This window comes from Microtus pennsylvanicus, chromosome 4 (assembly GCF_037038515.1).
Source record: "Microtus pennsylvanicus isolate mMicPen1 chromosome 4, mMicPen1.hap1, whole genome shotgun sequence".
NCBI classification, from domain to species: Eukaryota; Metazoa; Chordata; class Mammalia; order Rodentia; family Cricetidae; genus Microtus; species Microtus pennsylvanicus.
In genome coordinates this window covers 57,616,322-57,631,499 of record NC_134582.1, presented here as the reverse complement: position 1 = coordinate 57,631,499, position 15,178 = coordinate 57,616,322, and the positions used below count along the sequence as shown (strand labels likewise).

The 15,178-nt window shown below is 45.5% G+C and overlaps 1 protein-coding gene across 3 annotated transcripts in view; it reads left to right on the top strand.

Moving 5' to 3' along the window:
- Mapre2 (microtubule associated protein RP/EB family member 2) overlaps positions 1-15,178 on the top strand; it is a 146,287-nt gene that overhangs the window by 110,057 nt on the left and 21,052 nt on the right. The gene's annotated exons all lie outside the window — the stretch shown is intronic.

Sequence of the window (15,178 nt, the reverse complement as noted above, 5' to 3'; positions counted from 1 at the left end):
TCTATAGGCACTCAAAGGAAATTAGTGGTCACTTTTGTGTGTTAATGTGGAGCCTTCGTTTATTATGCATTCCTGTCCTAAAAAGGAAAATAATTGTGGATACATACCTAGAACTTTAGGAGTTTTCTTTTTGATTTTTTGTGGATTAAAAAAAAATTCTCTAAAATATCTTAGAAATATCCTTGCCATAAACAGCCAGCTTTACTAGATAAAGTGCGCGCTTGGGAAATGGGGTCCTGGTTATAACCGCCAGCTGTCTGCTAGACCATTGACAGGGATGTTCTCAGAAACCTTTTTCCATGCCAGATGCAGAGCCCGTTGTTCAGCTCTTACAATGCAGATTCTTTTTTATTCCTGCCCACCGTACTCCAGTCAGCATGGACTAGGCATGAGTGCTACAGCTGCAGGTAGCTTTGGTCTTGCTTTTCCGCACTACATAGAAACCTTTTCCATCTTTTCTGCCTGAATTCATGGCTATGCCCCTGTATCCCTTGGAAATCTGACTTCTTCAAACAATTTTTGAAATATTTGTTTAAAAAGAAAAAGAAAATTGGACAGGCAGTGGTAGCACACGTCTTTAATACCAGCACTCAGGAGACAGAGGTAGGGATCTCTGTGAGTTCAAGGATAGGCTCCAAAGCTACACAGAGAAACCCTGTCTTGGAAAATCCAAATAAATAAATAAATAAAGTTGGAGATAACAAGATCAGTGTGTATACTTCCTGTCTTGTGATGAGCTCTTCCTCGCGTGGAATAACACAGTGGAAGGAAGAATGCATGCCTCTAGGAGGTATTTAGGAAGTAACCGGATTGGGTTTTGATAATGGGTGGATCCTGGAGTGAGCAAGTGAGCTGCCAAGTGTGACTTTTTGGTGTGTTTCCCACACTTGGAAGGGTGAGGATGTCATTCAGGAAGTACTGAGAGAGCTGGATCTGACAAGAAATTGTATTTAACATACCGAGTTTCAGGTTTCTTTGTAACCTCCAAGAGATGATCTAAATAACGTGTGTGTGTGAGTGTGTGTGTGTGTGTGTGTGTGTGTGTGTGTGTGCTCCCATTCCTTGAAGCTGGAAGTAAATACAGAACAATAAAGGAGAGAGTGCCTTTAGGAATTCCTAACAGTTGCCAGTGAGTAGAGGAGACACTGCCCTGGAATGCATGGAAGACGCCAAAAAGATTGGAAGACGCTAAGAGGTGGTTTTCAGGGAAGCAGAGGAAGGAGGCAGAATGATCTACAGTTTCTAACTCTGCGAGAAGTCAAGTAAAATGAAGCCTGGAAGAGTTTGCTGGATTGCTCAACTTGAAAATCATTCATGGAATGATGAGACAAGGACTGGATTAAGGAATGAGTTGGATAAAAGACACTGAGTGAGTATCCAAGTCCAGTTTTGGAATGAATGAGCACATAGATAAAGAGCCCTGAGCACAAATCTTTGGGGGTTAGACGTACGCGAAGGGAAGACGCCTCTTTTAAAAAGATGAGCGCAGACAAGAAAGTCAAGAGGCCTCAAATCATCATCAGTGTGGAAGTTGCATAGACCTAGGCTGTTTTTCTTTCTTCCACAATCATACTGTGACCCTAATTTTTTTGGCCTCAGCTCCAGCACTTCTCTTCCAAACAGAACTGCAGTATGTTGCCTTGTCCTCATTTTCTAAGAATTCTCTCATCTGTAGCTCACAGAACAAACAGTAGGAAGTTTCTAGAAAGAGGGTCATGAATATTAATTGTGGAAATATGGTGTACAATGAAACTTGAAAATGGTATGTAGAAAGCTGACTCCTAGGGCGTGATTAATAATCTTTTGGAGAACTGGTCCCCTGAGACACTGGGCACTGGAGTCTGGATTGCAGCAATTGAACAAGGCCACGTGGGGTGTGGACATGAGGAAGATCCTACCTCTAACAGCTTCATCAAGGATACAATTGATTAAAAAAAAAAGCATTTGGTTGTTATCCAGGAGGGATAGGAGGACGGTGTTCTTAGGGTTTGCTTTAAGGACAACACAAAATTACCAGATTTGTAAGGTCAGAGAAGAATCTCTGATGAGCCAAGGGTGAGGGAAAGAGTAGAGACTAGAGGACCATGACCCTGAATGTGAAGGAGCAGATGAGGACACGGGTTTAAGGGATTAATGGGAAAGGGAAGATGCATTTTCCTGGAGCAGAAGCGAAGGGATGAAAATTAAGCCACAAGGAGATTGGGAGACAAAATTTCATGCAGTTCAAGCTGGTCAACCTACTTTTGTCAGCAGCTTTCATCAGGCTAAGAGTTGGAATAAAGCCGATGCTGGTGGCGTGTAGAGCCGAAGCTGATGGCTGTAGAGCCGATGCTGATGGCGAGTAGAGCCGAAGCTGATGGCTGTGGAGCCGATGCTGATGGCGAGTAGAGCCGAAGCTGATGGCTGTGGAGCCGAAGCTGATGGCTGTAGAGCCGATGCTGATGGCTGTGGAGCCGATGCTGATGGCTGTAGAGCCGATGCTGATGGCGAGTAGAGCCGAAGCTGATGGCTGTGGAGCCGATGCTGATGGCGAGTAGAGCCGAAGCTGATGGCTGTGGAGCCGATGCTGATGGCGAGTAGAGCCGAAGCTGATGGCTGTGGAGCCGAAGCTGATGGCGAGTAGAGCGGATGCTGATGGCGAGTAGAGCCGATGCTGATGGCGAGTAGAGCCGAAGCTGATGGCGAGTAGAGCCGATGCTGATGGCGAGTAGAGCCGAAGCTGATGGCGAGTAGAGCCGAAGCTGATGGCGAATAGAGCCGATGCTGGTGGCGAGTAGAGCCGATATTGATGGCGTATCCTTAGCTGGGATTTGGGAGGCATGTGAAGTGACAGGACTCTGGTGAGAACCCAGGGCACCTTGCTATTTCCCTTCTTAATGTTCTTTTTGTAGCTGCTTCTGGTGGACAGAGTAGCTTTGAAACTGTTGCATTTTTTTGAAATTCTAATACTAAAATCTCAGAATACTTTTCTCCCACAATCATAATGCATCTTTATTTTTTGTTCGTTTGTTTGTTCAACCTTTTTAACACTTGTACCCTTCCATCCAAAACTAGGCTGTGCTGGCCAATCCTCTCACATCCAGAACTAGGCTGTGCTGGCCAATCCTCTCACAAAAGCCACAGAGGAACTTGTGCTATTTTGACAGAATGCCATGAGCCCAAAAGAGAAATCTATGTTTCCCAAAGCTTAACCTCTCAGGTGATAAAACTTGGGAAACATATTAAAGCCAACATTTAATAAATTTGATTTTTTGGGGGGGTGTCATAGAAGGTAGTGATTTCTGATACTGCTCCCATGCCTTGATGGTGTTTATTTTTTTTATTTTATTTAGGGAGGAATGATATTTTTCAGGAGACAAGTTAATCATTCCCCTTTTAATCAAATGTGTCTTGAATATGAGACATTGTGGGGCAGTAAAATTTTATTGGAGCAAAATTATCACAAGACATACATTACATGTGGGATATCGTTTTTAAAGACCATAATGGGAGAAAGGCCCCTAAAAATGCAGGAGGCTCCAACTTTCACGAAGTCATGCATCCAGATATTGGGAACATGGCCAAGAAAATAAGTCAAAAGTTCTCAGAAAGTCAGGAGAGGTGCTGGAAAGACTGTTTATAGAATTCACATGCTTTTGTCGAGATTTCTAGGGACGTTTCCAGAGTCTGTGCCTTTTTCATCATTACATACATGTAATAGAACATGAGGAGATCAGCTCCCGGCACGTGACTTATTATTACATACATATAGTAGAACATGTGGAGATCAGCTCCCAGCACGTGACTTATTATTACATACATGTAGTAGAACATGAGGAGATCAGCTCCCGGCACGAGACTAATTATTACATACATGTAGTAGAACATGAGGAGATCAGCTCCCGGCACGTGACTTATTATTACATACATGTAGTAGAACATGAGGAGATCAGCTCCCGGCACGTGACTTATTATTACATACATATAGTAGAACATGAGGAGATCAGCTCCCGGCACGTGACTTATTATTACATACATGTAGTAGAACATGAGGAGATCAGCTCCCGGCGCGAGACTAATTATTACATACATGTAGTAGAACATGAGGAGATCAGCTCCCGGCACGTGACTTATTATTACATACATGTAGTAGAACATGTGGAGATCAGCTCCCGGCACATGACTTATTATTACATACATGTAGTAGAACATGAGGAGATCAGCTCCCGGCACGTGACTTATTATTACATACATGTAGTAGAACATGAGGAGATCAGCTCCCGGCACGTGACTTATTATTACATACATGTAGTAGAACATGAGGAGATCAGCTCCCGGCACGTGACTTATTATTACATACATGTAGTAGAACATGAGGAGATCAGCTCCCGGCACGTGACTTATTATTACATACATATAGTAGAACATGTGGAGATCAGCTCCCGGCACGTGACTTATTATTACATACATGTAGTAGAACGTGAGGAGATCAGCTCCCGGCACGAGACTAATTATTACATACATGTAGTAGAACATGAGGAGATCAGCTCCCGGCACGTGACTTATTATTACATACATATAGTAGAACATGTGGAGATCAGCTCCCGGCACGTGACTTATTATTACATACATGTAGTAGAACATGAGGAGATCAGCTCCCGGCACGAGACTAATTATTACATACATGTAGTAGAACATGAGGAGATCAGCTCCCGGCACGTGACTTATTATTACATACATGTAGTAGAACATGAGGAGATCAGCTCCCGGCACGTGACTTATTATTACATACATATAGTAGAACATGAGGAGATCAGCTCCCGGCACGTGACTTATTATTACATACATGTAGTAGAACATGAGGAGATCAGCTCCCGGCGCGAGACTAATTATTACATACATGTAGTAGAACATGAGGAGATCAGCTCCCGGCACGTGACTTTTTAGGACAGGACACACAGCACAAAGAGCAGGGAAAGCTCCAAGGCTTCAGCTGGAAAGTTTGCCAGAGTATGCGAGCCGGGGTGTGTGTTTCAAATCCAGCTGTTGCATGAGTCTCACATGTGTGGGTGTGATGTCTCAGGGTTCTCTTAGAATTCTGTTCAGAACTCTGAGCCATAATCTCTATAATGTGATTTCAGTGCATGACTTGTCCTTCACCCAAGACCACGGGTCTGCCTTTTCTGTTCAAGACTTGATATGAATCAAAGTGTTGATAAAGTGGGTGGTGGCCCGTCTGGTGATACGTCAGTTACATATAGCCCCTATTCTGTTTCCATATCTAAACCTGGGTCTCTTCTTAATTTTCTGTATCCTTGGAAGCAAATAATGGCTTCTATAGTTGGCAACAAGATGGGGACTGGCACTTTGAAATACTTGATTAATTTTGCTGTGGCTGGATCTCTCCTCACAGATATGCCTGAGGCTTATTTAACTTGCACGCCTGGCAGCTTCAAAGCTTTGTGTGACAAAGGGACCAGATGAGAGTGGGGGAAAGTGATGTGGAGTGTAATGCCCACGTAGTGGTACTTGAGAGGACACTGGCTATGCTAGCAGGGAAAGAAAATCCTGCTTTTCCCAGATCCATGCTGTGTGTTGCCTCGCACCAGAGATGGTTTTCTGTATAAAATAAATGCTCTCCACACATTCAGCGCATTTTTTTCTGAGAGCATGCTAGATTTCTCTGCCGTTTCAATGCAGATTTAAAAACAAAAAAAAAAAAAACCTTTTCTCCTAAGGACTCACAAGCATAGAGTTGGTTGATATCTGTCTAAGTGGGCAGCTTACCTCTACTATAATCGGCTGTAATATAAACACGTGTCATTAGAATGAATCGCTGTCAGGTAATAGCAATTCTGACTCCATTTTGAGAAGTCGTGTTTTCAATAGATTTGGCCTACCCTCCATAGCCGTGTTTAAATGCACGTGTCACACTGACAGCTGTCTGTTAAGTGTGTACATCATCATGAAACGTGATGTTTCTAAGTGTAATTGCTCTGATCCTACCTGCAATTCGATAGCTGTCTGGGGAGGTAGGCTTTTTTTTTTTTTTAATGTGCGAAGACTTACAAAACTTAAAAGGAAATTCAACGTTATGGTTTCCATAGCAACTGAGACACATTGCAGATTCCCATTCGCTAATGTATTTAAATCAGACTCCAAATATAAATGCGTGCGATGGATTTAGAGTTGCTATGGGAATTGAGCTTTCTCTCTTCCTTAGAGACCAGTGTGTCAGCCTTAAAATCGGGTTAGGAGAGATGCTGGAAAAAGTGATTTCAAAACAGAAGGTAGCTAGGCAGAGTCCGTGAGGTGTCGGAATAATACTCATCGAGTCCACAGACGTAGACTTCAGTAAATTCTAATGGTATTTTAAAGGAACTGTCTTGAACATTGACTACTCCCATTCAGTCACTCCAGGCTGTTCTGTTCGTGCAATCTTAAAACGTGACTGTTTATTTGCTTGGCAGTATACAAGCACTGGTTGAGCATCTAAAATCTAAACAGATATTACTTCTCACCTTTGGGGAAAAAAAAGTTGCTTTTACTTCCTTGAGTTTTATGTTTTGTTTCTTAAGAAAGGTAATGAAACCCAACAGTCACAGTGCCCCTTTCAGTTAAAGCATCACATCCCTCTAAGAAGAATGTATGCAGATGCTCTTCATTTGAGCAGTGCTTGGCAAATATGTCAAGCCAAGGTGTTTGACCGTGTGCTGCAGATTATCTGTGGCTTCCCTAGCTCAAATAATTGTTGCAAAATGATTTTTAGTCTTTCTACATTGATTATGAAATTATCTGTTCCTCCTTTTAATTGTTTCTGGCTTTGAAGGCTTTTTTTTTTTGTTTTTTTTTTTGTTTTTGTTTTTTTGAGACAGGGTTTCTCCATGTAACAACCCTGGCTGTCCTGGAACTAGCTCCTGTAGACCAGGCTGGCCTTGAACTCACAGAGATCTGCCTGCCTCTGCTTCTTGAGTCCTGGGATTAAAGGTGTGCACCACCACTGCTCAGCTTGTGAAGGCTCTTTTATTAGTATATATGTGTTTATGATTAAGTCATCCTATTGACTGAACTTATGTTTTTGAAACTACGCTGTCTTAAAGATGATAATAATAATATAGCCACTACTGCTTTTTTATATTTACACTTTGAATGCTGTATCTTTCTTTTTAATAAGGCGCATACCCACCTATCTGTCTTTATATGTAAAGTGTGTCTTTAACCACTATGTGATTGGGCCCTGCCTTTTGACTCATTTTGGTAGTCTCTGCCTTTTAGAGTGACCAGCCCGTTTATATTTAGTGTAACTACTAACTTTTCCTGATTTAGATCTACCAAATTATTTCTAGTTTCCTGTTTCTTCCTCTGTTACTAAAAAGTTTAGTTTTATATTTTCCCACTTCAGTTTCGTTTCTGAACATTCGAGTTCTACGCATAGTCTTTAAAGTGAAGAACATTTAACATTTCTTACAGTGACAGGCCGTGTGGTAAAATACCACTTAGCTCTGCTTTCTTCTGTAAAGGTCTTTATTGTGGCTTCATTCCCAGTGTTTTCACTAGACAAATCACACTGTCAAGTAGTTTAATGACGCTCTGGCTCCAAACATGAGTGCACGACCTGCCCCCAAGCTTTTCTTCTCTTTGGTTTTGTTTTTAACTGTGATGCCTGGGTGTGGTTCTACCAGGATTTGTTTTTGTTCCTCACCTTTCCTGTCTCTCTAAGTCAGACTATGAACATCTCGTCCCATAGCTGTCATGAGCCCTCATTATGTATAGACTTAATATAGTTCACTCAAGTCCCGCCCCTTGCCGCCACGCTATTCCATTGGCCTGCTCACAGTAAGGCACTGTTACATTGCTAAGCTGCATGTGGTTGTTCCTTAGCCATGTAAAGGCCTGGAGAAAAGAAGTGAAAAGAAACACTCTAATGGCTCAGCTAATTAAATTCCTAGAGGGAATCCCCTACTCTCTGTTAGAAAGGGGGAAATCAGTAGTGTGCTTTCCATTAAACACAGATCACATCAGAGATGACTAAGACATACCACTAGGCATTATTTCTTCTTAAAAGCTAACCAAGCCTGTATTTTTCTAGTGTCTGTGTTTGTTTCTATAGTTAAGTAGCATTAACTCAGCTTATAACAGAAATGTATTCCTTGCAGACAGGAGGGCCAGTAAGGCCAAAGCAAAGTGCTGTAGATTTGGTGTGAGATAAAGCCTGCTTCCCACCAGCATTCTCCATAGACGACCCCTTCCCCTGTGTCCTGAGATGAGCGGTGGTTCCCAAGGCAAACCCGTTTGAGTGAGCTTTTTTTCTGAGAATACTGCTTCCGTCCTTTGGTCTCTGCCCTTGTGACGTCTTCGCCTCCGAAAGGCCTCGACTCTTAGGACTGTCATATTGACGGTGCGTTTAAACATGAGGGTGCAGGGATGGGTGACAAGGTTTTACAACATGGCATCTACCTGTAATGGTCACAAAACTGCAGCATAAGATGTGAGTAAAACTCTGCCAGACCACACTTCAGGATAACTGTGAGTTTAGACATCAGACGTGAGAAACAAGACCACACTTCAGGATAACCGTGAGTTTAGACATCAGACGTGAGAAACAAGACCACACTTCAGGATAACCGTGAGTTTAGACTATCAGACGTGAGAAACGAGAACTCGGGAGTGTCAAACAAGATCACCTAGTGGTGTCTGATGCTGTGAATTAATTCAGTTTGTGTTTTGTAATTATCTGGCTTTCTTGAACCAAATTTATTTACATAGTTTTCTTTAAAACTAGATTTTTTTTGAAACCTGAGGACCAGAAGTTCTAAAATGCTATAGCACTGTTGTCCTATAACTCTTCAAATCTCAGTTTACTATGAAGCAAACTTTTTTCCTTGAACTTTAGAAAAGTATTTACAAAATAGAAAGAACATGCATATCCATGGGTCTTGCACAGTGAGCACCCCCACTACCTGCGTATCCATGGGTCTTGCACAGTGCACAGTGAGCACCCCCACTACCTGCGTATCCATGGGTCTTGCACAGTGAGCACCCCCACTACCTGTGTATCCATGGGTCTTGCACAGCGAGTACCCCCACTACCTGCGTATCCATGGGTCTTGCACAGTGAGCACCCCCACTACCTGCGTATCCATGGGTCTTGCACAGCGAGCACCCCCACTACCTGTGTATCCATGGGTCTTGCACAGCGAGTACCCCCACTACCTGCGTATCCATGGGTCTTGCACAGTGAGCACCCCCACTACCTGTGTATCCATGGGTCTTGCACAGTGAGCACCCCCACTACCTGTGTATCCATGGGTCTTGCACAGTGAGCACCCCCACTACCTGTGTATCCATGGGTCTTGCACAGCGAGTACCCCCACTACCTGCGTATCCATGGGTCTTGCACAGTGAGCACCCCCACTACCTGTGTATCCATGGGTCTTGCACAGTGAGCACCCCCACTACCTGCATATCCATGGGTCTTGCACAGCGAGCACCCCCACTACCTGCGTATCCATGGGTCTTGCACAGTGCACAGTGAGCACCCCCACTACCTGCGTATCCATGGGTCTTGCACAGCGAGCACCCCCACTACCTGCATATCCATGGGTCTTGCACAGCGAGCACCCCCACTACCTGCGTATCCATGGGTCTTGCACAGTGCACAGTGAGCACCCCCACTACCTGCATATCCATGGGTCTTGCACAGCGAGCACCCCCACTACCTGCGTATCCATGGGTCTTGCACAGTGCACAGCGAGTACCCCCACTACCTGTGTATCCATGGGTCTTGCACAGCGAGCACCCCCACTACCTGTGTATCCATGGGTCTTGCACAGTGAGTACCCCCACTACCTGTGTATCCATGGGTCTTGCACAGCGAGCACCCCCACTACCTGTGTATCCATGGGTCTTGCACAGCGAGCACCCCCACTACCTGTGTATCCATGGGTCTTGCACAGTGAGTACCCCCACTACCTGCATATCCATGGGTCTTGCACAGTGAGCACCCCCTGCGCTGAGTGCTCTATTTAGTTTAGCAGCACAGCAGCCCAACAGATGCATGTTAATATCAGCCTCTCTGTAGCATCTAGGAAACTGGAACCAGAGCCGCAGTAACTTGCCACCGTCACTTAGGCAAAGTGAGGGACACAAGATCTGAGGTGTGACCCTGATTTCCAGAACCCTTGCTCCTCATTGGACTTGTTCTCTTGGATTCACAGACACAGCCTTGGGCTCTATATTCTGCCTTGGGCTCCACTCACATTTTTAAGTCTAAACTATCCCCATTTATCTCTGCAGTCATTTTGAGTAAGAAGAGGCATTGTATTTTATCATGTTAATAAATGCAGGAAATGTTAAGTCACTTGTTCCTAGATGTTTATTTCTCATTTCTAAGTTCTCCCCATTCAAATACATCTCTGAAGTAAAGAATAAGCCCATAAACAAAATTGGCAGGTAATTCTGCCCAAGAGGACAGATCTGCCAAATATACATACATACATACAAACATACATGCAAAACAGCTCAGCTTGTTCCTCTGATACGGAGTCCTCAGGCAGCAACCCAGTAACTATGGGGCTAGGCTCTCATCAGAGGCTCCCTGGGGCAAGAGTCGCCATAATTGCTTCTTGCATCTACAGAGCTGAGTTTCCCTGCCTTCTTCTCATAGGCCACTCTGATTGGAAGTCATTTGCATCATTCCATATGGGCCTTTCCACCAAAATAATTGCTCTGTGGCAGCCACTTCTTTGTGAGCAGGAGGAAAATCTGCCTAGTGTTTCTACTAGCAAGAGTCCTAAATATAGCGACCAAAGGTGAGAGTAGTGCCTTCCTGTCACTTATGCCATAGACGCTTGGTCACCACTCCTGTGTGTTCTAGGATGAGTTATACAAATGTGTAAGCACCAGCAGACAGAGATCGTTGGAATGGGTGTCGTGTTCAAGACTGTTTGTCACAGAGGTTTACAGAACTCATCATTTCTAATGTTGCCGACCTGTTGGTAACCATTGGAAGGCTGAGGCAGTGTCTGCTCTGCCTCATGAGAGCATATGTAGAAGGGCCATGCTTCCGTATATCCTAGCCAGCTGTGGAGAAGAGAAAACGGCAGCCTGAGAAGGTGGTTGCACTGTGTGCTGTTGGTACTTCAGAGAGGCATAGTTAACACAGTGGGGTACGAGAAGTGAAGGGAAATGGAAGGATTAATGTGAACGTGTGGTTGGTTGGAAGAAGCAGCAAACCCTGGTACAGAAGCCAGATGCGATGAATAGAGACCAGGTAGCTGAAGTGTGCTCTGCCCATCCTCTCGCTTCCTGAGCTCTGACTCTTTTCTGGGAAGTCCCGATAAGATTGTATTATTGGAACTCCACGGGCTCGCCACCATCAGAAAAGGAACGGTGCATGCCATCAGGGACTCAGACTGAAACTAAAGGGCAGCACATCCTAAGTAGCTAAGAACAGAGGTACCCAGAAACAGCCATCTTACTTTATGAGCTTCCAGCAGTACAGTGGCGCCCACGATGGTGTCGTCATGGCAACGCCTATGTGTCTTTATTCTCTGTGGACTGGCTCAGTCTGCTCGCTCCATCAGCCATTCCCTTCCCTGGTACGGTAGAAAACAGGCAAGGGGCTGCTGCTGTCAACTAGTGTCGAGATGGGATGTGGGAACCATTTATTGGGGTAAAAGGAGCCCCACTGTTTTTATTACTCTGAGGGCAGTTGAAAAATATAATTTTAAACTAAGATGGTGATTGGGTTTGGCATGTAATATGTTTGAAGGCTGAATTAATCTCCTACCAAGGTGTGAGAAGCATGGAACGTCAGCAGTTTATTGCAAAATATACATTCCACGTTGAAACGGCCATTTAAAAAGTTATGGTTTTTTAAAAACCTGAGCCATTTCAAGAAATGAAGCACTTTCATGCATTTTTTTTTCTTTCCTCTTATGAGAAATTCTCTGAAACCAAAGTGAGTCAGGCAGAGCTTGGAAAATACCGGAGAATCACATGGTACCTAAAAATAAAGCACAGCATCCCGAGCGGGGACAGTGAGCAGGGCAGCCGCTGCAGTATGGAAACGCTCTCCTTGGGCATGCTCCCTGAGCTCCATCTGTCCCAGGGACTGCTTTGTGCAGGCTGGCCAGCTGGGGGAGGGGTTCCTGAGGGGTCCTCAGCCACTGCTTACTCCTCCACGGCAGCCACACCCTCAGTGGCTGGCGAGGCTGCCTGCTTCTCAGGGAGCCTCTATGGTAGGCTTTCCCAGGGCAGAGCCGTTTGTCATGTTGTCCAGTGACCCCACAGCAGTGCCTGGGAGTGGTTGACTCTCAGCTCCAAGGCCTGGCTTCCCTTCGGCTCTCCTCTTGGAATCAATAGCACGTGCTGGCCCTCTAAGAATGTTTCCGTTAACATTAACATTACACAAAATACAGATTGTGTAAAAATGGGCACCTGGAGACTGGGGTAAATGGTGTAGAATAAGGTTTTTAAACTATAGCATCTCAAACACTGCCCAGAACAAAGCAAAATCCATGATGCACAGTGCCCAAAGAAACGATGCAGTGACCTTCCCCTTATTGGCCCTTTGTGGGCCTGCCCTCGGAGTCTGTTCTGAGAGCAGAAAGGTGACCTTTGAAAGCCAGCACTAGACGTGTCTTTCTGCCCAGGATCCAGGCAGAAGCCAGAGAGGAGCTGGGCGCCCACCCTCTAGTGTCTCTAGATCTCTGTGCTGTGTATTCTCTACCACAGCAACCTGATCTTGCCCAGCGCTGGTGAGGCAAGAGCGTACATGCATTCGGCCTCCATACAGCTTGTTCTCTCCCCGCCTGGTCAGATGGCCACATCCCTTGCTTCCGTCATCCTCTGGTTTAAATCTTACCCTTTTGTTGAGGTCCTGAGGAACACAGGTGACTCCTGCCTCCTCTGTGTCCTTTGTGGGGATCCTGGATGCTGTAAATTGAAAGTTCTAAGAGCCATTAGCCTCTGTGAGGGGTGAAGGTTTATTTTTTTAATTCTTCCTCCATATTACATCTGAACTGCAGTTTCCCTCTCTCCACTCCTTCCATTTCCGCTTCACCTTTGCTGTCCCTCAGATCTACTCCTCTGTTTCTCTTCCATAAAGGCTCCCATGATATCAATCGGACATGGCATAACAAGATGCAATAAGACTAGGCACATACCCTCATAGCAGTGAAACTTTTAATACAAGGTGTCTGCTCCCCCTTCCCAACACACACACACACACACACACACACACGACTGATGGCTTTTGTTGCCCTGCTGGTGCACAGAGGTCTTGAGCACCAGTGAACTGAGCAGACACAGCTCTGGCGGCCTGTGGAAGCCTTGCGTGTCTAAGAGAAGACCTAAGACTACAGAAGGCCAAGGGCCTGTGTAAAATCCATTAGCCACCCAGTTCAATAAATGTTTGTTGCATGGATGGATGGATGGATGGGTGGGTAGGTGGCTGGCTTGGTGGATGGATGGATGGATGGATGGATGGATGGATGGATGGATGGATGGACGGCTAGATGGACGGGCGGACGGACAAATGGATGGATGGAGGTAATTTAAGAGCAGGCTTACACTGTAGTACCTTGGTTTCCATGCAGTCAGAGAATACCTAGAGGAGGGGCATCCTGTGCCTTGCATTTCACTGATGGGTATGGGGGTTGGGTAGAAATGAGTCAGTCTCTCCTTTCAGCACTGCTGCTTTGGTTTGCCAGTGTCCAGAACAGGAATCCAGTCCATTTGAATGCTTTGTCGGGTCAGATCTCATTTGCTGAGAAATGGTAGTAAAAACAGAGTAAGTGCTGTGTGCTAGCCTTTGGGGTAACAGTGTCCCATGTTTTAAGCCAGAACCTCAGCACCTGAGAGGCAGAGACAGGTGACTATGATTTCTAGTCTAGCCTGGTCTACCCCATGAGTTCCAGGACAGCCAGGGCTACACAGAGAAGCTCTATCTTGGGGGGGGGGGGGGAAGTTTCTTATGTTTTAAAGATATTTGTTTGTTGTGTGTGTGTGTGTGTGTGTGTGTGTGTGTGTGTGTGTGTTTGCATGAGTTTAAGCACACCATATGCATGCAGGTGCCTTGGGGGACCAAAAGAGGATGACATCTCACTGGACCTAGAATTGCAGGTGGTAATGAGCCTCTTGATGTAAGTGCTGGGAGCCTGGCCCTCTGCAAAGGCAGCAAGCACTCCTAACCACCGAGCCAGCTCTCTACATCCCCGAGTGTTCTGTGTTCTTCCCAGGTCCTCCTCCCAACCTTGGACACTACACTGTTCTTCCTGTCTAAGGTGGCAGTCAGTCATCCAACTTAGCAAGCCCAGGTCCAGGGTTCTTTAGACCCATGGGGCCACAGGGCTCTGCTAGTAAGTGCCAGATCCTGCTGTCACCCCAAGATGAGCTGAGGGACGCCTAGTGTCATGCCAGGTCTTTATCCCCATAGGTCAGGGAGGTTCATTCTCTGTGAGCTGCTCTCTTACAGGCTGGTATTGAGCTGGAAGGGGAGGCAGCCAGGTTTTGCCGTAGGCCGTGTTAGTGGAGACAGAGCCCAAAGGGCTCGGGATTAATTGTTGCTTGCAGGCTGTCGATGGACTCGTGACTGAGGGGTCCCCTGGAACCCTGCTAAAGTTCCCTTGGGATTGAACGCTGGCCACCACTGAGATGGTGACGTTTCTCCCCCTCTCAAAGTAAAATTAATGGCGGTCTACCAAGTAAAGGGATGCTGCCATTTTTGAAAGAAAAGACAAATTCTTTAGAGCTTGGATTTGTAGAAATCAGTATCGTACAGAGTTGCTTGTCTCTGCGGATGGCTCTGGTAATCACAGGGAAGGCCTTCCTGCACCCATGGGGCTTCTCTCAACAGAGTAGCCCAACTGCTCCCTCCGCCTTTTGTTTGAATGTAAAACAAGTTCATTATCACAAGTAAAAGACAAGGTGAAGGGGAAGAGGAAGCGAGGTCAGAGTCGTCCAGTCCAGGAATGACTGATCAATGCATTTGTGGTGTGTTATCGTCCTGCTGTGCTTCAGTTGTCCTGTGGGGTTTAAGTGAATGAAGATTGTGGGGGTGGAGCCAGTCTCTCAAAGTGAGGAGGAGGGAGCTTTGTGCGCAGGGGTGTGTGTGTGTGTGTGTGTCCATACATTGGTGTTAACATGGACATGGTCCTTGTCAAGGTTCTGATGTGTAGTTAGCTCCCCTCAGTTT